This window comes from Pipra filicauda, unplaced genomic scaffold (genome assembly GCF_003945595.2).
Source record: "Pipra filicauda isolate LSUMZ 115617 unplaced genomic scaffold, ASM394559v2 scaffold7_size6619720_pilon, whole genome shotgun sequence".
NCBI lineage: Eukaryota > Metazoa > Chordata > Aves > Passeriformes > Pipridae > Pipra > Pipra filicauda.
Window position 1 is genome coordinate 6,442,065 of NW_024104976.1, and position 23,174 is coordinate 6,465,238.

Here is a 23,174-nt window from a genome sequence, read left to right on the forward strand (position 1 = left end):
TTGTGATATCCATATTATTATTAATTTCCATGACTAATGTCACAAAGAATAAACAAAATAAGCTCATCCTGGAACAGAGGCTCAGGATGGCATTCGACATGATGCTGCCAGGACAGGCTTTTCAGGTGGCTGGATTGAGACATTCTAATTTTGATATTAATATTGAAAACTTAAATGGTTTAAAAATAAATATTAATCCTTTATTAACCCTATACCCGAGTTGGCCGATTGCACATAAATATTTTAAAAAAAAAGAGTCAGGAAAAAAGCTAAAGTGAAATAGTACCAATTTTATTGGAACTGGGCTTTGTTTTCATGTTAATTATGGTGCCAGGGGAAAATTTCCAAGCTTGGCCATAGGAATATGAGGTACTAAGGGAAATGTATAATTTTAATGCCTAAATTCTGGATCAGGACACATTTTCCAAGTGATTTTTCCAAATAGACCTGTGGTTCATCCTTGGTGGAGTCCAAGAGCTGACAAGCTGTGATGTGTGTGGCTGGATAACGAGATTGTCCCCAGGCTGGGGGGCTGCATGCCAGGGATAAAGCTTTTCCTCATGGTGTTTTTTAACCATTTTCAAGGAATGAGCAACCTGATTTTGTGGAAGATGTCCATGCAGAGGGTGGAACGAGATGGTCTTTAAGGCCCCTTCCAACCCAAACCAGTCTGTGATTCTATGATTCTCTGAATATGGCAGTTTAAAAAATCCTTCTGGAAAATGCCAAGTTCTTCAGCAGCAGCAGCCTGGGAGTGTCCAAGTGATGACCCCAGAGGTTTCCCCTCCATAGAATTATAGAAAATTAAGGGTTGGAAAGGATCTTAAAGATCATCTTGTCCCTGCCATGGTCAGGGACACCTTCCACTAGACCAGGTTGCTCCAAGCCGCATCCAAACGGGTCTTGGACACTTCCAGGGATGGGGCAGCCCTAGCTTCTCTAGGCAACCTGTACCAGGTCCTCACCACCCTCACAGCAAATATTCTCCATCATATTTCCTACTAAAAGCTGGGAAACGTAGAGACTTTTTGGGTGCAAGGTGTTTCAGGAGAAACATTTTTCCTCCCAAGAAGGAGCGGGGGGCCGGGGCCGTGGTGTGGCGGGTGACGAGCCAACGTGTGTGCTGAGCCCAGGCAGGTGCCGAGCTGAGCCCAGGAGGATGCAGAGTCCCAATGGGTGCTGAGCCCCGGGCGGTTCTGAGCCCCGCAGGATGCTGAGCCCAGGTTTGTGCCGAGCCCCGGTGTATGCTGAGCCCCAGTAGATGCTCAGCGCAGGTTTGTGCCGAGCCCCGGTGGTGCTGAGGCGCGCCTGGTGCCGTTCCGACCCGCGCTGCCCGCCGCCTCCCCCTGGCAACGCCACGCGGTCTCCAGGCGGCCGCGGTGCCCCGGAAGCCGGGCGGGCTCAGGGCGGAGCCGCGCGGGGCGGCGCCGGCGCCGAGCGCTGCCGGGTCGGGCCGTGCCCGTCGAGCGCGGCCGAGGGAGGAGCCGCGGCGGGCGCGGGGAGAGCGGCGGCGGCGGCCCCGGCCCAGCGCAGCCCGGCCCGGCCCGCCCCGCCCGGGGAGCGCAGCGCCGGAGCAGGTACGGGCGGGGGGTCGCGGCGCCGCGGGGTCCCGGCGGTCGGTTCGCGGCGGCCCGGCCGCCCGCCCGCGGCGGAGGCTTCGCCGGGCTCGCCGCTCCAGCCCTCCCGGTGCGGCGGGAGCGGCTCCGGCCGGGCGGAGGAGGCACCGTGCAGCTACCCGAGGGACCCCGGGCAGGGCGGCGGCCCGAGGGGGTCGCGGGTCCCCCCGGGGCGTGGGCGAGGGGGAGCGGGGCGGGTTCGGGGTCTGTGCGCTGGCGCCGGCCAGGGGATGGAAAGGGGGGATTTGGGGCGGGGGGAGTCTGGCAGCCCTCCCTCAGGGGCTGGGGGGCTGTGCCGGGAGTGCGGGGCAGGGACCTGCCGCGGGAGGAGCTGGAGGTGCCTTGGGAACTCCTGAACCTGGTGTTGTGCCCAGTGTGAGGAAGTGGAGTGCTCTGTGTAACTGGAAGTGTACCGGCAACTTATTTGCTTGAAGAAGTTCTATATGCCCCCAAAACCTGGGAAGTTTGTATTTCCATGTGTTGCTTGACACAGTGTGGAGCTCTGAGGGCTGGGCTTCGTTGTCTTGTCCAAGTCATGGAATCACACAGGGTGGTTTGGGTTGAAAGGGACCTTAAAGCCCATCTCGTTCCACCCCTGTGCGGTGGGCAGGAACGCCTTCCACCAGACCAGATTGCTCCAAGCCCCATCCAACCTGGCCTTCAACACTTCCAGGGATGGGGCAGCGGCTCATGAGGTTGACTCTTCCCTTCCCAGTGTTTCTCTGCTGCTGGCCTTTGGCCTTTCTCTGATTTTTCAGCTCGTAGGAAGCATCGTGAGCAGATTCCAAACTTGTGGTCTGTCAAGCTGCCTCCTGTGTCCCAACTTCATGTGGAGCTTTCCACCTTTCCCTGTTTCTCATTACCAGGCTCACGGTGACCTGCTTGAAGTCCCACTGTCATGGGTGTAACCTCAGACTCGATTTTTTTTTTTATCAGTGACCTAATGCCTGTGTGTAACCAGCTTGTGCTGCCACTCCCCAAGTTCTTCAGGACTTGTCTTTTCCTTCTCTCAGCTAGCCAGCTGTTCGCTGTGATTTACCCAACTAAACCATCTCTGCATCCTTGGTTCAGTACTGTGTTGGTAACGTGGTCTCTGCTGGGAGAGGATAGTGTGTGTACTGGGAATCATGAGCTTTGTTCCCATTTGCTCTTATCGAAGAGAAGCTCTTGTCAGATATTAGCAGCATTTTCCCACAGACACATTCAAAAAAATACAGAGAGTGCCTTTGAGTTACAAGTGTGGGGAGATTCGGGCAGCAAAATCCACAGAGGATTCCTTGCTGCTTGCCAGTGGCTGAAGTTTTGGAAGTGCAGCTGAGGTGTGACTTGTTACTGATGGGAGAATTTGGGTTTCATGAGGTTGCTGTTGTAGAGAGATGCACACAGTGGTTGTCTCCACGTGAAGCTGGGCTCACACTGGAGCTCTTGGAGTCAGGGGTGAGCTGGAGATGCCCCTGATGATAAATATCAGCAGGAGCTGTTGGATGGGGAAGGTGACCACTGGCAAGTTGTGCCCAGATAAGAAAAGAATTTGAATATTGTGGTGTGTAGAAAAAAATGATTCTTAGTAAAAAAACCCCATGGATGTACTTAGGAAGCATGGAGGATGGAGGTAAGAGCTGGCCAGGGAAATCTCTGCTCTTCGTGTTGAAGTAGCAGCATCCCAGCACTGCTGATATTCCGGCCTTTCGGCAAAAATCTTGCCAACTCCACTGAAATTTTAGACTGTTGGCTTGATAAAATCGGGCTTTATGCTCGCACACTGTGTAAGGACCTAAACTTTGAATACAAGTGTTTTTTCAAACCGTGCCTGCCCTGAAATCACTTTTTCTGGACTTGGCTGGTGTCTCTTTTATTTTTTTTAAGAACTGTTGGGTGGTGAGGAAGAGGAGGCTCAGCTCTCTCCTTTCTCTCGCAGGTCTATAACTGCATATTTTCAGCTGCTGGCCAAAAGTCCTTGCAGGTTTGGGCCAATCTGGGCTTCTTGCTGTGTTTTATGTGTGGAAAGTTCAGTTATCTGGCCATGATGGCTGGAAACTCACTCCAGATTCTCACAATACATTGATCTGTGGCTGGTACGTACCTATCTATGTTTGTGCCAGTGTTGCTTCCTAAAATCAGCTCCTCTCTCTGCTGATGCTTTCAGAAGCTTGGCTCAGCTCTTGGCTCCTTATTTCCAAATCACACACACCACCCTTGCAGTCGCTCTGTTCCTGTTCTTGGTCGATCTCTTCCCTGCACGTGTTTGCTCAAAGCTAATCCCTGAGCGGAGCAGGGCCCGGAATGGCAGGGGAGGGCTCTCTGGGATGCTGTGCCATGTGTTGGGAATTCCTTTGTGCCTGTATCCTTCATGTCTGAGTCAGGTTGGTGGCTCTCAGGTCACGGCAACAAGTTAATACCCTATGTCTCTCTCTCCTTTTCTTTGGATTAAAGAGCTTTCCAGTTCATAGTAGCATTTCTTGTGAAGTCTGAAGTGTGTGACCTTGCCTCATTCCAGCCCATCTATCTTGCTCTTCTGTAGGAGTTTTTAAGCTGTTCCAGTTCTCTACTGACAAACTTGACTTGCTATTCCAGAGTCACTATTGGAAAATATTTGGTCAGGTTCAGAGTTCCACTGCAAGGGGAGTTGAGAACTAGGCAAGATCCTCAGTCCATCCCAGTCCACAGTCACTTGCTGCCTTCCCTACCCTGACACTGCCCCCTTTTTTGTGGTTTTTAAACTCATTTCCAGCTCTTTGGAAGCAATCAGCTGCTGCGTATTTTCAGGTTAACAGATGAAATCCTGTGTAATGCCTTAAAAAGTGCTACCAGATGAGACCAGGAATCCATCTGGCCTGGTATCCTGCTCATTGGTAACCAGGAGCAGATGCTTGGGGAGGGGAGAACACAAACACAGCGGATCTAATCTGGGGAAATAGGGCTTTATTTTTCTCTCTCCAGCAGTTCATGACCTCCCTGAGCCAGGTGTTGAATTTAGGAACCTTCACACTTCTTTTTGTGATGTTCATGATTTTAGGAAACTGCTTTTTCCATTCCTGGTGGTCTCTTGGCTGAATTGTCCTCATATATTTAGACTTTCCCTTCCACGTTTCTTCTCCCTCTTCATGTCATTGCCAGCTCTGCTCCAGCCTCCTTGAGACAGGTGTGGCAGGAGGGGCAGCACAGGTGAAAAGGGGAGGTTGGCAGAGGTGCTGATCAGCTCAGTGGGTGATATTTAGGGTGCAGGTGCCTCTTGAGAGGTGTTTTAGAAGTATTTTATCCTGTATTATTGTCTCAATAATTACAGACATTCTGCTTGTTTGTTAGTGATCTAAAAACCATGGGTTTTGTGGAATACTCAGCTCTAGTCCTACTCCCCAGGGTTGGCTTGAGTTCAGTCTGTCATATTTTTTGAAGTCAAAGTTAGGTTGGTAGTTCCTGATGTGCTGTGCTGTGAATTGTATCACCCACTCGCATCACGAGATTTTACTGCAATTCCTTGGAGTCATGGCTCTTATTTACTGATCATCCTGAATTATTCAGAGTAGCAAATGTTGTCATCTTAGTAAGTGCACAGCTCAGTGTCATTGAGCAGAATCCTTTGGCGAGTCCCTTCTGCTGCAAAACCAACCAGTGATGTGTTCTTCCCCCTTCCTTACCCTTTTTTACCAGTTATTTATGTACACGAAGGATTCTTCCTTTTATCCTTTAGACTTTTGTTCTCCAAAGAGCTTTGAAGGATCCTGCCATGTAGGATTCTTGGGTTTTTTTTTTTCAGTGGAGCGTATCAGCTGCCTTTCCCTTTTTCACATGCCCATCCACTGCAAAAGGAAGAAGGAAAAGAAGACAACAGCCCCTAACTGACTCCTGAGACATGACTTCATTTTTACAATACAATAAGCCCTGTGGCCATTTAGGCCGAGTTCAGGCCAGCTGTGGTTTGCCTGGTGTGGGGTTGCCCAGATGCCCTGAATTGTTCTGTGAAAGCTGGGCCGAGTGTCCTTCAGGTACCAGCTTAAACCAAGGGATGCTTCCCCATCCTCCTCCTGCATGACTTGGAGTGTAAAGGGAGGATGTTGCTGTCACTTTGTCTTCTGAGTGGTCCTTTGCCACCCAAAGCCTGGTGTACTTCGCTTCTGGGGTCAAGCAGGGAGAGTGGAGGTGGCCAAGCTCAGCATGGCAGGTGTAAAACACAGTTTTAACTTTCGGGAGACATCGTCTATTGATTCTTTAACCCAATAATAAATCATGTGATTTCTAACCTATTTTTTTTTGTTTGCTTTCTTAATAAAACCATATAAATTTAGATTTTGTTTCCTTCTTGGACGCTTAGCTTTGCTGTACAGGATGTGTTGGCTTTGATTACTTCTGCGGCACGGTCAAATCGCACCGTGGGGCTCACACCAATATTCCAGCTGCTATCCAAGGTGAAGGCAGGAAGTAGTTTAGATTAGAGATGAGGAAGAAATTCTTGGCTCTGAGGGCAGTGAGGCCCTGGCACTGGTTACCCAGGGAAGCTGTGGCTGCCCCATCCCTGGAAGCTTTTCTGGCCAGGTTGGATGGGGCCTGGAGCAACCTGGTCTAGCGGGAAGGTGTCCCTGCCCATGGTGGGAGGGTGGGATGAGATGTGCTTTAAGGTCCTTTTCAACCCAAACCATTCCATGGTTCTATGAATTGCTGTTTCTCTCATCCATTGCTGAGGAGGAGTCACTTTATGCTCTTTAATAACTTGGTCCTGGCATTTCACACTGACCTGACACTGGCACCGGTGACATAGGTGATATGGAGCCTGTTCAACGCTGTCTCCTGCTCGTACAGCCTGCTGGTGACAGTGTGACAGCTGCTGTCACTGCCTGGGTGGCTGAGACTCTATTTTTCTGGTTTAAGTTTGGAATTCTGATTTACAGAGCATTTCTTGCTGACTCAAAAACCCTAAGTTACTCAAATGTTGGTGTCAGCTTAGGTCCTCTAAATGTTTGCTTAGTCCCTGTGTTATTTAAATGTTCCATTGGCTTGTCTACTCTCCACAGTGTTTTGAATGAACTTGCTACATCCGTGTTAGCATTTTAAAACCAGATATTTGACTTGTACTCTATTGATTTTTTTCTAGCTATGGATTTTTGCATGGCTAATTGTCGGCCCATCTGTAGGAGTTCTTGAGAAGATGAGGTTCTTATGAATCACCTTCTTTCCCCCCAAAGCTGCATCATTCTCCAGATACATCCTCCTCTGGAACTGCTGGCTTTCTCTGCTTTTCTTCTGCATCTGTCTTGACTGATCCATTGATCCATTCAGTCCTTGTTCTTTTACAAGCTTCCAGTCATCCCAAAACCTTCCCAGTTCCTAATGAATTCAAGCACGAGTGTGAGAGCAGTTCTTTGAGATGCTGTCACGCAGGTCTTGATCATTGTCTTCCTGTTCTCGGCCTAAATTTTGCATCCAGAAACTTCCCTGTCCTGTGCAGACCACGGGCAGTGGCTCCTTCCCAATGTTATTTAGTCATTGCTGCACAAACAGGGACTCGCTGCAGACACACCCTTTGGAGTCCTGCAGAGTTCCTGCTTTTGATGAAACTTTGGCAGTGGTCACCTTGACCTGAGACAGCTGAAGGCTTCAGTCTTCAGAGGCAGAAAGGGCAGTGTGGAATGCATGGATTGCACCTCAAAGGATGGAATTCTTGCCCTCTATTCCACTCTTATGAGACCCCACCTGGAGCACTGTGTCCAGCTCTGGGGTCCTCAGTGCAAGAAAGACATGGACCTGATGGAGAGGGTCCACAAAAATGGTCCAAGGGCTGGAGCCCCTCTGCCATGGAGAGAGGTTGAGTTGGGATGTTCAGCCTGGAGAAGAGAAGGCTCCAGGGGGAACTTAGGGCCCCTTCCAGTGCCTAAAGGGACTCCAAGAGCAGGAGGGGGACTTTGGACAAGGGCGTGGAGGGACAGGCGAAGGGGGAATGGCTTCCTGCTGCCAGAGGGCAGGGTTAGATGGGATGTTGGGGAGAAATTGTTGTCTGTGAGGGTGGTGAGGCCCTGGCCCAGGTTGTCCAGAGAAGCTGTGGCTGCCCCATCCCTGGAAGTGCTGGAAGGCCGGGTTGGACAGGGCTTGGAGCAACCTGGTGGAAGGTGTGGCTGCCTGTGGCAAGGGATGGAACAAGATGATCTTTCACTGTCCCTTCCAATCCAAACCCTTCTGTGATTCTATGGAAGGGTAAAATCTCAGAATTGTTATACCTACTTCATCTCTATGATCCGTATTAAACCCCCCCGACCTTTTTTTTTTAATAGAGGGAGGAGATATTTGAACTCCCGGCTAAATTACCCATTTGATTTCTGGTTCATTAGACACTCCCTACCTTTTAAAGGACTCCTTTTTTCATAGAAATTGGCAAAAGCAGCGATGAAGCTCAATCAGGGTGAGATTGCCACCATTTTCTCCTGGCTTCTCATATGTTTCTCCTTCCTGTCGGATCCATTTAGAGCAGCCCGTCTCCTGCAATGGATACGTGTCTCTTACCTGTCTGAATCTTCTGGCTTGGTTTGCTCGTCTGTGAGCAAATCTCTTCCGGATAACAGCTTAATAGCCTGAAGAGTTGACAGCAATTCCACCCTGAAGATCAGCCTGACAGTTTCTGTGTTGAAGAAGACAATTGAATAGCTTGGATTTGCTACTCCGATCGTTTAACGCAGGAATTGGGGATATTCACTGGGGAGATGGGAAAACTGTTTTCCTCTCTGCTTATGCTCTCCTGCTCCTTTTTTTTTTTCCCCCTTATGATTATATTATGACATTCCTTTAGACTGGGAAAATTGTGGCTGTTTACAAAGAAGTGGAGGTTTCTCTGCAGTCCCAATTTTTTTCCTGAAGCCGTTGAGTTTCTGTAGCTCTCCAAGAGGAGTTGACCATGCTGGAGGGGGGCATTAGAGGGAGTCACATAATTTATTAAATATCCTGAGTAGCTGCTGTCCTATATATGTGTTTTAATGTCTAGTGATAAAGCCTGGTGAGTTCCTGCAGTTTGTGATGAGGCTAAGAAAACTCTGGAATACCTGCTTCCTATAGAGCTACTCCTTTTTCCCAGCCCACAAGGAATCGCTGTGCGCCAGCGCTGAAAGTAGTTAAATCAAGTTGTAGGAGAAACCTACTTGAACTCTGTGAAACCAACCTGTCTGAAGTGTTCCTTGGAGCTGTTTATTTTATGTTGGAAAATCTAGTCACTTCCATCTCAGCAATTTGCTGTGGAGCTCAGTTCATGATTTAACTTCCCTGTGTCCTGGGCTCATCCCACAGCATGGGCAGTAGGGGAGGGGGGATTCTGCTCACTCAGGTGAGACACCCCCCCCAGCAGAGCTGCCTCCAGCTCTGGGGTCCAACAGCAGAAGGACATGGAGCTGCTGGAGCGAGTCCAGAGGAGGCCACGGAGCTGCTCCAAGGGCTGGAGCCCCTCTGCTGTGGAGGCAGGCTGGGAGAGCTGGGGGTGTTCACCTGGAGAAGGCTCCAGAGAGACCTTAGAGCCCCTTCCAGTGTCTAAAAGGGCTCCAGGAGAGCTGGAGAGGGACTTTGGACAAGGGTGTGGAGGGACAGGTGAAGGGGGAGTGGCTTCCCACTGCCAGAGGACAGGGTTAGATGGGATATTGGGGAGAAATTGTTCCTGTGAGGGTGATGAGGCCCTGGCACAGGTGTAGAAATAAGACAAACTCAGTGTTCCTCGGCTTTGCACATTCATTTCTGAGTTACAAGTCAGAGTATGGATTCAGATGCTGTTGGTTTTTGTCCTTCATATTAATGGAGAGCTCACAGAAAGGATGAAGGGGTGTATGAATGACCATAGAACCATCAAGTTGTTAAGGTTGGGAAGACCTTTAAGATCATTGAGCTCAACTGTTAATGTTATTGGAGAAAAATTCCTTAGGTGGGTTTTGGAAGGGTAGCAATTTCAAGCATATCAGACTTGTGACTCAAAGTTCCTTGTAGATCTTTCTTATGCTTATTTAGGTTTATTAAAAAAAATGAGAGAGGAAGTCCTCTAAAATATAGTTTGTTATATTATTCACTGACAGTGGCAGTTCTGGCATGTGTCATGAAAGAGCTCAACTCTTTGAAAGTTTGGTACAAGCTGCTTCATTGTGTTGCAATCCCATTTTGGCTAAACTGGCTGTCCTTAGGTACTGTGTAACTGTCTTCCTTTCTAATGCACCAGGCCAGTTTAGTTTCTGCAGCTTGTTTTTATTTCCTAGATCTTAAAAGACCAAGTTTCAGTGAGCAAATGAAACTTAAGAACATGTAACGTCTTATTTAATGAAGCAGATGCCACAGGCTTTGTAGTTGTCTCTTTTCAAGTCCAGGTTAGACTTCAAAGGTCCCACCTTTAGGAGGCTCATGCTGACTTGTTCCTGCTGTTGCTTTTTGGCAGGGCTGCAGGAGCAGGTCACAACACTCTGGTTTGTGCTGGGAGGGAGGGACTGGGCCAACGCATGCTTTAAGTAACTTCTTAGATGGAAATAAATGCTCCCAAAATACCTGCTGTGTGCTGGGTAGTGAGGTTCTTGGAAGTGTCCAAGGCCGGGTGGGACAGGGCTTGGAGCAACCTCATCTAGTGGAAGGTGTCCCTGCCCATGGCAGGGGGTGGGACAAGATGGCCCTTAAGGTCTCTTCCAACCCAAATCAGTCTGTGATTTTATGATTCTTCTTCACCACGAACAGTGCTTGTTCCGTGGTTGCACTCCCATCTTGAGAGCCATGGACTACCTGAGCTGGCTTGGCTTCAGTACCAGTTTGGATGCTTTGGAGACCCTCGGGTTCTCCAAATGATCACCCTGCGGCTGAGATCAGACCTGTAGCCACTTTGGCATCTGATACTGCTTCCCAGCTGTCCTCTGTTTGGAAGGGTTTTGACAAGTTTCTCACTCTGAGGAATCTGTGCAGTGTTGGCAGCGCTGAGGCTTCAGTTTGACTCGTGGTAGATGCAACACCAGTGCTGGTAAATCATCGTTGGGCTGCGCTCCGCATCCGTGGGGGGAATATCTCTGCTGAAATCCCTGTTGTTCTGTGGTTACCACCCAAAACTGGTATTAGGCTCCAAAGCAATTCAGCAATTCACAGCCCTTTGTCTGGATTTACTGGGTACAGCGCTGGAACTCGGTGTTTTTTATCACTTCTAAATGCTACGAATTACTGTGTGTGCCAGAGTGCCTTCACTTGTCAAGATCCATGATTGGGAGCGGGATGTTTTGGAACCACTTGTTCTGTTCTTTCTCGTGCTTCAGTGTTAAAGAGACAACGTGATCAAAGACAGGGGTTTGGGGGTAACTTGGCTGCTATGGCCATAGAGATGGGGTTTGCCTGGTGGGCTTGTGGGTCTCGGCATCCTCCTGGCTGGAGTCGCTGCAGGGACAGGTTTGGTGTAAGAGCAGCAGTGGATGTTTCCTTCTGTGTTACCATCTGTTTGCAGACACGTGAGGGGATGGATTGTGACTTCCAAGTGCCTTGTTGGACCATGTGCACTCAATATTCAGTATGAGAAACCTTGTGCCCAGTTGGACTTGGTGCAATCATCTTAGTAAGCCTGGCTTTGTGTGGTTGCTCCTATTTAGGTTTCTGGCATTAAAATAGGTCCTTCAGCATCTCTGAAGGCCTGCAGGGCTGAGGCAGATAATGCAGATATTCCCCAGCGGTGTCTTGAAACCAGATTCTTTAACTTGTTTTTTCCTGTGGGTAGATTCTTGCAGCGATCTTGGACGATGGACCTCAGCTGAGCGCTGTGGTCCTGTCATGGGCTCATGGCTCATACTGATCCTAAGACCTCTAACACATCTGAAAAAAGCTGAGTCACCACTGCCTTTTTTGGCTTGGAAAATTAAATGTTTGACAAAACTGTTTGCTGTGACACTTTTTGGTAAACCAGGGCTTGTCTTCACAAACTGTTTGATCAGTCTCTGCTAACATTTACAAAAGCTTGGAATAATCCCTGAGTTCTCGTCGATCTGCTCTTGTGTAGCTGTTAGAACTGTAGCGTGAGGTGTGTTAGAGTAGGAAATGTGCTTGCTAAGGAGGTGTTCTAAAATACATTTGTGCTGAAACCCCATCTGTTAAATCTTCTTGAGCTCCTCCTGCTGACTCTGACACTAAACGTAGTAGTACTTTACACACCTCGAGCAAACCAGCCTTGACAGGATCGCGGTGTCCTGGTGCTGGGTTTATGTGGCATTCAAAGACATCGCCTCTTTGATGGATTGAGATTGGGCTCCCCATTAATAGCTTCGAGATCATTTGCAATTAAATGGAGTCGAGTCTTCCAAGGGATTTACCCAGGGACCAGTGCTCCACACCAGTATCTGAGCTTCCCATAACTAACAGACTTGCCTGAGGCACAGGTGGCTAAATTTAGTCTTCTAGCAAGCTTAGTATGACCTTGTGCTGCAAGGACTTTTCCTACTTGTATCTCTATCAACACATAAATTCTGCTTTTCTGTGGTGGACGGAGCTTTGAGGCTCGATGACGCCAAAAAGCTTTTTGTGTTTGTCATTGGCCGACGCCTCCCGTGCTGCTGTTGGCAGGAATTAACTCCGGATCTGAATGCGGTGCAAAAGGTCCACGAGTGATCTACTGGTACAAAGCCATCCTCACCGGTGGGTATTAAGGCTTCAAAGAAGACAGACACAACATGGTGCGTAGAGCAGATTACTTGGTAATGAAGGTCTCTAATTGACAGCTACACTGGAGATTAGGGCTTGAAAGAGGAAGTTGAATCAAAGCAGCTTCATACAGATGCAATTTCTGAACTGTGGGAAGGGTAATGTTTGCCTTCGAGGTAACATTAAGCTTATCTGTGCAAAATAGCACTTTACTCCAGCTTCTGGGAGAAGTTTGCAGTGTGTGTAAGATGGTGCACAGAGGTGGCCAGTTCTGGCATCTGCTTCCTCGTGTGGGTTTGCCTTCTTGTGTGAAGTGAGACTTATCCTCCGTGTTCAGCTTTAGCAGCTTCTCATTGAAGCTGCTTCTAATTAAATATATAATTCATCCTACAAGCATAACGAAAAAGATGCCTTCAGTGTGTACTCAGGCTTCTGGAGCTCTTCTGCCACCCTCCAAAAATGGCAGACTCCTCTGAAGTTGGTAGCGCTGCCAGCTGAATGGGGAGAGTTGTTGCTGGGAAGTCGAACAGGATTTTCAGGTGTCTGCCATGCTGTGTTTAGGAGACCAGTGAGTGGTGTGGGTTTTTTGGCTTGGGAGAGAAACTCTTTTGCAGGTGAGTGGGCAAACCCCTTTTTGTTGGCATGGGCACGGCTTGGGGCCGCCAGGATTCACCTCCCCAGCAGCGACTTGGTTATTGTTGGCACGCTGGTCTCTTGCTTGGTACAGGTAGTACACATTGTGTTATTTTTTGGAGGACTGGAGTATTAATCTGATGAAGGATTAGGGTCATTGAGTAATATGCTGAGTGAATTGCAGTGGGTGAGTGTGTGACTACATCTCTTGCTTTGTGTGTTTCTGGTTGTTGCATCTTCACCAGCGTTGGAAAACATATGGAGAAGTTGAGTTGAAGTCAGAGGAGCAGCTGCCTGTCCTGGGGAGTCTGAAATGCCTGAGACTCTTAGGATCAGAAGGATTTCTTTAAAAAGCGGGCAGCAAACTTCTGGATCTTGTTGTAGGGGTTTGTGGGAGCTGCTGTTTTAGCTGCATTCAAAAAGTGGTTGGACAAACCTAGGGTCAGCAGGTCCGTAAAATGAATGGTGGTGGGACTGGGCAGTAGGTCCGTGCTAACATCCGTAATCCAGCGGTGCTGGATGCTGGAGCAGACTGCAGAACCTTGTTGCTCCCTGGATCATCCACCATCGTTATGGACAGAATTGACACAAGAAGTGTTTTCTTGGTGTTAGTCAAGAAAACCTCCTGCCTTCCCAGAATCCTGGGGCAGCATGGGGAGGTGGTGTTTCTGAAGAGCTCCGGAAGGTGGCTTAGGGATTCTTCCAGGAGGGGCAATGTCCAGCTGTTTCCCAGCACATTTTCCATACCTCCAGCTCTTCTGTGCTGTGCCTGGCTCAAAGGAGATGTGATGCACAATGTACTGCGGCTCAGGAGTAAAAGCGTTCCAGGATGGGATAGGTAGAAACGGAAATGAGGGAAATAAAATTAGAAATAAGGGATGAAGAAAGTAATTCAACATGAAGTTCTCAGTCCCTTTAAAAGGGAAAAATTCTTGAAATTCCACCTTTTTATGGAGAAAGTGGGAGGAGGTGATCACAATGCCTCTCTTCAGCTTCCCTGGTGTGGGATCCAGCAGGGAGCCGGGCGTTCCTTGCGGGAGGCGATGGGCTGATAGCCTGGAATGGGGCAGGGACAACCCTGAGTGAAGCTGCACATGTTAATGTCCTACCCCGTGTCATACTAATTACAGGCAGTGTCTGTGTAATGATGATTGCAGTGCGTCCCCGGTGCTGTTTTCCTTGTGCTCATGTCATGGCTGACCAACCCTGGGTTGCTTTTTCAGCTCGCTGCTCTGTGCCTGCTAAAAATCTAGTTTTAATCAGGAATTGGACTATTAAAACAGTGTTTTGTAGCACGGATGAGTTGTTCACGTAGTTTTGTACCTAAACTGAAACTTGGTGTTTTGATACCTTGCCTGGGATTGAAATGTCCTGTTGTGGAGTGTTCAAAGCTTGTAATGCTTTGAAGGCTTTTTTGTTACCTCCACAGAGGGAACTGCTGTACCCAGAAGGGGAGGTTTTGGTCCTGCCTTTCTCATATACTGCTGCTGGTGCTCGTCAAACCTGTTCCTGAGCTGCCCTGACTCTCTAACCTGGCACAGAGCTCTCCGGGTATTGTTGGGTTGGTTTTCTCCTGTTACTATAGTGAGTTAGACTTGCTCACCAGTGGGTCTGTTAAGGGGAGAAACCAGCAGGAATTCCAGGGGGTTGCTGCAGTTTTTCAGTTGCTCCACATTAGGGAGAACACGCTTGGGTTTTCTTTCAGAGATGCTGTTTCATCCTGGTGCCAGTTCTAGACTGCAGGCATCGTCCCAATTCTTGGGGCACGTGTGGATTGTTGTGGGGTTCACACAAGGAGGAGGAGAACCAGGAGGGAGATTCAGAAGCAGCGAAGAACCTGAGGTCTCCAAAAGCTCCTGAGGAGCAGCAGAGGCCCTGAGGAATGGAGACTAGTCAGCTTAACTTAGTGTCACCCCCTTTCTTTAGAGAGCCATAGTGTCACTTGAGCATATGACAAGCTTTCTGAATCTCTCAGGTAGTGAAAAAGGATCTGCATTTGAGTTTGTGGCTTGTACTTAGGCTTGAGGAGGAGTCTCAGCTGAGCCGGCTGTTTGAAAGAGCATTAAATCAAGAGTCTGTTAATGATTGAGTAAACCAGTGTAAGGGGGGAACGTGGAGCAAATCATCTTTGCTCTGAAGGGTGGGAGAGGCAAGTGCTCCAACAGAGCTCAGTTATCCTTCCTTCAAAAGCATGTGAAGAACTGAAGCAGCTCATTTTCAGATGTGAATCAAAGGAATCTTGCAAGAGAAGTCCTTAGACTAGATGGGATAATTTTTTTATTTTTCTTTTAAAGTACTATTGTATGATGGTCCAGGTTGGGATTGACACCTGGGAGCGTGAACTCGGCTGTGCTGAAGACGACAAATGCCATTTGTCATGACTTTAAACTTTACTTAGGAGGGGTTTATCCCTCTTCCCAGAAGGACTGGGAGTAGGAACATTTCTTGTGCAGAAGGATATTAACTGTGTGACTCATGTAACCCATAAAGGGATCCTTGGAAAAAAAGAAAATAGTAATAATACAAAATATGAGCAAAGTGCACTGTGATAATGGTAATAGGAGTGTGTGAGCCAGGTACTGTGTGTGTTTCAGAAGGAGATGAAGGGGAGCGAGTGCTGTGTAGAAGCACTTAGGGCAGGTTGTGATCAGTGTTCCTCAAAGCCTCTTTTGATACGATAATGAGAGTTCAAAATCCCACTTTTAAATATTTTCATGACTCAATATTTAGTCAAGGTGGATGTTCCATTTTGGCCCTCCCTGAGCTTGGGACACCCAGACCCTCACTGTGCACTGTGTCATGGGGTACCCTCTGCTTTCGTTTCATGGGAAGCCAAAAGGGAAACTCTTTCTTTGCAGTTAAAAAAGAGTAAAAAGCAGATGTTTCATGTTAAGATGTCTGCTTGTTTTTCCCAGAGCCCTGCATTCTCTTTCTTGCAGGCTACTGTTCCTTGCACAGTATCTGCAGCTGCTGGGAGGAAAAGGTTAAATCATCTTGAAGTGAAAAGTAAAATACTCCTTGGGTGGGCTTTCCCTGTTTGAGTTTGAGGCTTTGGAGGCTGTACTAGACAGGTCAGGGCTTGGGGAGCAGAGGCTCTCGTGGAAAGGATAAAATAGAGTTATCTTTGTGAGTGTCCTTAGTGGAGCCATCACATCTCTGCGCTCCCAGGCTGAGATGTCATCAGACCACATCATATAAAATGATTGCTGCTGGAAGCACGTAGTCGAGCTCTGTGCTGGGAATATCTGAAGCATAGTCAGGGAAAACATATTATATAGTGACATTTAATTTAGAATAAGCAGGACTCTGTTCCTGATGAGTCAAAGGATTTAAAGAATTTAATTCCATGACATTCCTGTGTTGAGAGGAGACTCCAGCTGAACCTGCCTTCTCTAAATCTTGTAGTCTCCCTTATATTATTTGAGGCACTGTTCTGTCCCCTTCAATCCCAGAGAGCATTGGTATCAGGTTTGAAATCTTCAGTATTCTGCTGTTAACAAAATGCAGGCTCCTGTAATGCCTTAGAGGTACATGCAAGTTCTGGAGCTTAGTGGGAATATCAAACCTTCCCATGCCAGGATGGCAGCTGGATATACCATGAGGTAACTCAAAAAAATGTTTGCTGTTTTCCTTTTGTGAAGGCAGGATTGAGATGTAGACCTGGTTGCGGTGTTCTCTTGCTGTGCTGGAAATGTGTGGGCTACTCCTGAGTTGAGGGAATTGGGACAGAGATGTCAAATGGGGTTTGCAAGCAGCAGGTTTTTATAATTTCATTTTTTCACTCAGGTGTCAGCTAATAAATGCTGTTATGAGCATTGCCCAAGTACAGTGTGGGATAAAAGCTGCCTCTCTTTTTCTCCAGCTGAGCAAAATGAGTGTAGATGTTGGCTTTGGGGTATATTCTGGGAGGAATTTGCAAATTAATGAGTCCAAGCAAGAGCTTTGCTTCAAGTGCAGTGGTTAAGGCATCCGGCTTTCTGTCCAGCTCTTCTCCAGGTGTTGAATTTATTTGGTTTTGGCAAAAAGACTGCAAAATCTACTCAACAAGGCCTGACTTTTCCCCTTTTGACCCTGCTAATTTCCAGGTTTTGAGGGCAGACAACCTTAATGTGTCATCGGGGTCCTTTCTGCTTTACTGCTGCTCTGCTGGTTTTGATATCTATTGATAATTGGCAGATAACGCTGCTGATTTATTCCTAGGACAATGCTGCTTATTTAGTCTGTGCAATTGAAGTTCACGTCTCACTCTTTCCCTTCTGCCAAGAAATGGTTATTTACATCCAGCTGATATTAAAGGGTCAGCAGTGGCGTGGGTCAGGTCATGAAATCATCAGTGGTGGATGTGGGAGGGCAGTCCACTTCTGCTGCCCTGAGATTCGGAGAGGATCAGGTGGAGCTAACAGGAGGCAGGTTCAGATGTTGTTGTTCAGGCAACCAAGAGCTATTGTGGCTACAAAAAGTTTCTATCTGGAGAAGAACTGGCAGCACTGAGTGTCCTTCATAGAATATCCGGAGTTGGCAAGGACCCACAAGGATCAGCAGAGTCCAGCTCCTGGCCCTTCACAGGGCAACTCGAACAATCACACCCAGAACACTCAGAAGCCCAAATTGACTTGGGAAGGCCTAGAAATACAAACCACTGGAGGCTGAAAAATGCATGGAGAAGTTCAGTCTTTTGCTTTCTTCCTTTCCTTCCCGAACATCTGTGTACAGCCACTGTTCCAAACTGGAGGGGAAGCTGGCTGGGCTGTATTGTTTGGTTCACTGCTTTGGCTCTTGGAGGACATGACTGATCATCAAGTGCAACTCCTGTCCCTGCACAGGACACCCCAACAATCCCACCCTGTCCCTGAGGGTGTTGTCCAAGTGCTCCTTGAGCTCTGTCAGCCTTGGTGCTGTGACTACTGCCCTGGGGAGCCTGTTCAGTGCCCAACCACCCTCTGGGGGAAGAACTTTTTCCTGATATCCAACCTAAACCTCCCCTGACACAACTTCAGCTTCTATGATTGAAGGTTTATGCTGAAGCTGTCTGGCACAGTTGTGGTGTCCTGTATGGGCTTTCCCACACACCAGAAATGGTGTTATCTTTTTCCATATTGGGTGTGGAATGCTTTAGTTGAGGGTCTGCTCACCTAAACATCCTTTGATCCAGGACTGGTGGGTTGCTTTTCAATAGTCCCTTGTTTCTGGAGAATTACACATCCTGTGCACTGCTAAGCCAAATTCTCGTTGTCCAAGCTTGATGTGAGTCCTGGAGCATCGTGTTCACTGTTGAGGTTTTGTTCCATCATCTAATGCTGTTGGGAGCCATTGTACCTTTTTTGCCATGCTGAGTGGTGTGAACGCTTCGGAGTAGGGATAGTCCATTAGATTGGAATTGTAGTATTGTTCTCTTCCTCTAATTTGAGAAGAATATAAACACCTCAAGCCTGAAGATGAGGAGCTCATTTGAAGTGTTAACCAGAGTTTTGTGCTGCTAACTGGTAATAAAATAATAATGAACTGAAGTACAAAAGGTCCAAAAACTGTGTACCAGCTTCCTGAGAGAACTGAGGAGGAGTGGATTTGTGGAGTCACCTTCCCTGCTGTGGCAGAAGCAAAGTCCTCCTCGGGGAACCCAGAGGTGTCTGTGCTATACCCCAACTTTGAAGCACTGTGCCATGAAAGTTGCATCTCTCAGTTCAGGCTGGCACATATTTTCTGGCCCCCAGAGGAGATGAAAGACCTGGTTGCGTCCTCTAGGTAGCAAATATCAGCTCTTCACACGCTGCCTTCAGAGCCATTAGTTTTTACTCTGAAACTGAAATAAGCTTCTCATCTTTCAAAGCTCCTTGCTTTGAAAAGTAGTGGGGAAAACATCTAGTGGGGCTTAAAGCCTCTGGTGGAGCCCTGTTCTCTCCCACTGACAACTGGAAGAGGTTTAGGGGATCTGTGAGGCTTCTCCAGCCGATGTGATGGTGCTTCTGTGATTCTTTGATATTCAGATAATGATTTGGGCTGGGAGGGACCTTAAGGCTTGTCTTGTTCCACCCCCCTGCCATGGGTGGGGACACCTTCCACTAGACCAGAGCCCTGTCCAACCTAGTTTTGAACATTTCCAGGGATGGAAAGTCCACAGTCTCTCTGTTCCAGTGCCTCACTACCTTTACAGTACAGAATTTCTTCCTGAAGTGGCCTTTGGGGGCCAACAAAGATGCCGCTTGTTGTTTGTGTGCTGAGAATGGTCGGCTTTGCCACGGTTCTGTCAAGTGACACAGAGGGGCACATCCTGAAGACAGGGGTGTGGGACCTGTGCCCAGCTCCACACCCCTGAATGCTTCATGTTCTTCTACCTTTGGCACTCTGGAAAGTAACTAACTCTCCTTCATGAAGTGGCTGGTAGGAAGCAGAGCAGCCTCCTCCTCAGATCCTGCATGACTTCTGTGTGGTCGTACAATGCCAAGGCCTGTTGATTTCAAGCTGAGCTGTGCAACTCCAAACCTAAGGCTTCACTAGAGCCATCAAGGAAATGTGTCAGGAAATGGGCTCTCTGTCTGGAGGTGTTTAATTAAGCACAAAAAGAGTTAATTATCTGTCAAGAGCTAGAGAGGGTCCCTCTTGTTCATAGTTTCCTTGTCATTCTTCTTTCTTCCTTAATCTTCCCTTCATGCAGGGACATGGTCCCTGGGTTTTTCATAATGTTAGGCTTTGGGCAGTGGGGCTTTATGGAAAAGGAGAGGCTGGAGCTCGTTACCAGGATAAACTGGTACTCCACCTGGGCTGCCCACATATTCTTGGTCATTAACCATTGCTTTCTGCTGCTGCCAGAGGTGCCTGTCTGTTCCATGCCATGTTTGCAGCTAAATGTGGTTCCTGCCTTCCTGGCCTCATTTAATGGGGTCAGGATTTCTGAGTGTATGGCCAGGGAAAGGATGGACATTGAACTCTGCCTTTTGAGCCCTCGTGGGCTCTTGAGATGCTGGAGTCCTGTCTGTGTGAACATGGGAGTCGTGTTTGCTGTGCTGCAGGTCGAAAGCTCTGTTAGGAAAGGTCTTGAATGAGGTGGGGATGGGTTTTGTCACTTGTCCTTGCCAGTAGGAAGTGGCAGAGCCTGACCAGCGTGGAGGGTTTTCCCACGTTACACTTTGATCCTCTGTAACGTGCTGGTCATCTTGTTCTTCGAGCAGAACATGAATAATGCCTAACCCCTGGTTCAGACCTGAACCTTGGGACAGCATGAGATGATTTATTTACCTTTATTCCTAAAGTGAATCATTGTGCATGGAGTGGGTTATAAATAGAGTTTTCCGTTTTGCTTCCTGGTTTGGAGTCACCACCTCCTACCGGAGGTTGGGATTGATGTAAAGAAACTGAGTAACTTTCTGGCCTATGAAACCCATTTGGAATTTTTATGCACAGTTTTTGTTTTTCCTTTTAAGTTTAAGTGGGGCGTGTTCAAAGTGGCAAGACAGCAAAACTGAAAGGATGTTCAGCATTTAAATGTGTGGACTGTCCTGGTAATTGGATGCTTCTGTTCTTTGCCCAGGAGTGGATGACAAGTGACTAAATAAAGCTGCAGTCCCTGCTTCCCTGGGCATAGGTGTTTGTGTTTTCCTTTCTTGTAGGTCTTGGCTTGGTACAAGTTTGGCTGGTTCTTCCTTGCTGCAGCCTCTGACCCGGTCAAATAACTTGGAATGACTTTAGTGTCAAGTAGAACAAAAGCTGACCTTAAATGCTTCGTAATAAACTTAATATTGAGGACTCCATTCAGCTCCCTGATGCCTTTTCATTTGAGAGGGATGGTTGTCACTCACAGCTGGAGTGGTGGTGTGTGTTCCTCACCTGTGAGGTTGACTTCATTCCAGAGCTGATGCTGGATAATTGCAGAGGAGGATTGATTAATAATAGCTGTTGGGAGCTCCTGGAGACTTTTGAACTCTGCTCTACCACCACTGAGCAATCCTCCAAGCTTCTCGAGGACAGAAACCGGGAATGGCATGGGGAGAGCATGGATGTGACTTGGACTGGACTGACCACGAACTTCTGAAAGTACAGGGCAGAGGTGGACATCAAATTCCTGCGTAATCCAGTTAAAGCAACGTCACTGGGCAGTGCAGCCACAGCAGCTCTGGGCTGTCCTACACTTGATGTCAGAGAAAGCAAATATGCTTTCCAGTATCCCCATGTGCTTAACAAGAAAGAGGTTTAAGATGTTAATATGGGCCCTTAAACTTCTATCCTTGCTGTAATAGTTGGGAACATAAGGATAGAAGTGCCAACTTAGGCACGGACTTGGCATGCCCACTGGGCACTGGGGAGCTTGGTTGCTTGTAGCCTGTGTCAGTACCACATGTCAAGGAGTCTCCCGTGGTGTTTTAGCAGAGCCTGTTTTATAGTTGACAGTCAGAGCTACTCAGAACTTAAAGCTGCTTTTTAAAATTCTTATTTTTATTAGAACTACCCAAGTGTTTTCTTCAGAAGGACATTAATGTGCCCAAGTTTTGAGTGGGGAACAGAACAGCGTGACTTCGGTCACTCCGGGAGGGGTTTTCCAGGAGTCATTTCATACCCCTGTTACAGCACACTCCCCCTCAAAAATTGGTGTTTGGGCCCTGTGCTCTGGAGGGTATTTCTAAGGAGAAAAAGTCTCAGACAAACCCTTGTGCTTCCTTCTGACCAAAGTGCCTGGAGCATCTCAGGAGATGGAACCAGCCCAGGGGTGCTGCGTCACGGAAGGTCAGGTTTGGGAACCTGTTTCCCAAGGTGGGGAAACACAGTTTACCAAAAAGCAAACCCCAAATTACTGAAGAGCAAGAAACATCTATATTTTAAGAAAACACTGCCTTCTGAACTAAAATTCCTGTTATTTATTGCATGGAAAGCTCTGAGTTTGCCCTGACATTGGGTGAGGAGAATGATTTTCCTCTAAGTGGGGGTGTTTGGCTCCGTTTCATCTCTGGTACTTGGGAGCTGCCACATGCAACTGAAAACAAACAATGCCTTTTTTGTTTTTTAAGCAGAATACAGCAAGATTTGAAGTTGCTGGTGTGAACTGTTGCATGGAGACTTTCTAAAATGTCTTTTCTTCCTCCCCAGGGTCAGTACAGATATGCCTGCCTGGCTGCTCCACTGTTCCCGTGCCCCGGCACTTGCTGCCCTGTGATTTTGGGTAACAAGCCTAAGAAGTTACGAACCGTGCGGTGAGTGTCGCGTGCCTTTGGTGTTCTGGAGTGTCTGAGCATGGAACTCAAATATTCCTTCTTAAAAAACCCGAACCCAACCATATTTGATAAGAGGCACCTCCCCTATGGAGACAGGCTGGAAGAGCTGGGACTTTTGAGCCTGGAGAGAAGGTTTTGTGGAGAACTCAGAGCACCTTTCAGGATCTGAAGGGGCTACAGAGAAGCTGGAGAGGGACTGTTCATCTGGAACTGTAGTGACAGGACAAGGGAATGGATACAAACTGACAGAGGGGAAGTTTAGGTGAGATGTGTGGAAGAAATCCTTCCCTGTGAGGGTGGGGAGGACCTGGCACAGGTTTCCAAGAGTGGCTGTGGCTGCCCCATCCCTGGAAGTGTTCAAGGCCAGGTTGGAAGGGGATTGGAGCAACCTGATCTAGTGGATGATGTCCCTGCCCATGGCAGGGGAGTGGAATGAGATGAGCCTTAAGGTCTCTTCCAACCCCAACTGTTCTGTATATAAGGGAAGACACTAAAAATCCAGTGACTTCTCACTGGGTGTGAAATACCTGCCAAGCCTGTGGAAGGATGGTTAGAGACCTGAATGCAACTTGTTCAATTCTTACTCCTTATATCCGTTTCAATATTTTTTTCCTCTCAATTTTCTCAGCATTTTTCATCTGAAGTAACTTCTCTGGGAACTTGCATCCCTGATTTCCTTTCTCTGGCTTTATTTTTAGAAACACACATGTTGAGCTGAGAAGTAGGTGACTGCAATGCTGCCTGTCAGTGACAAATAGCTCCAACAAGGAAACTGGGCAGGATTAAAGTGAGGGAGAGTCCAGAGACTTTTGTGGTGAACTGAAGCTTCTCTAAAACTGCTTTAAGTTTGTTATTGAGAGGAGACTTGATGTGGTCTGTTAATGTTTGTTCCAGTGTGACAAGTAAAATAGGGGCTGGGTTGCCTAGTCAATAACAACTGACCTATGGAACGAGCAGAAAACTGAAAACTGAAGTTGTTGGGAAAATTTTCCTCTGCAGAAGTCAAAAGGAATAACATTTGTAGGTGAGAGTGTTGGACTGACTCCAGCACGGAGACATCCCTTGATTTCCTGAAAATAAACCAGCAAGTGTTGTGGTTTAGTGAGAGGGGTGA

The 23,174-nt window shown here is 47.8% G+C and overlaps 1 protein-coding gene across 2 annotated transcripts in view; it reads left to right on the plus strand.

Moving 5' to 3' along the window:
* Positions 1-1,414: 1,414 nt before the first annotated feature.
* CSNK1G1 (casein kinase 1 gamma 1) overlaps positions 1,415-23,174 on the plus strand; it is a 101,682-nt gene continuing 79,922 nt past the window's right edge. For both annotated transcript variants that reach the window (XM_027741841.2, XM_027741843.2), the window contains exons 1-2: positions 1,415-1,577; positions 21,936-22,039. The gene's annotated coding sequence lies outside the window, so the exon portion shown is untranslated. The remainder of the gene's footprint in view (positions 1,578-21,935; positions 22,040-23,174) is intronic.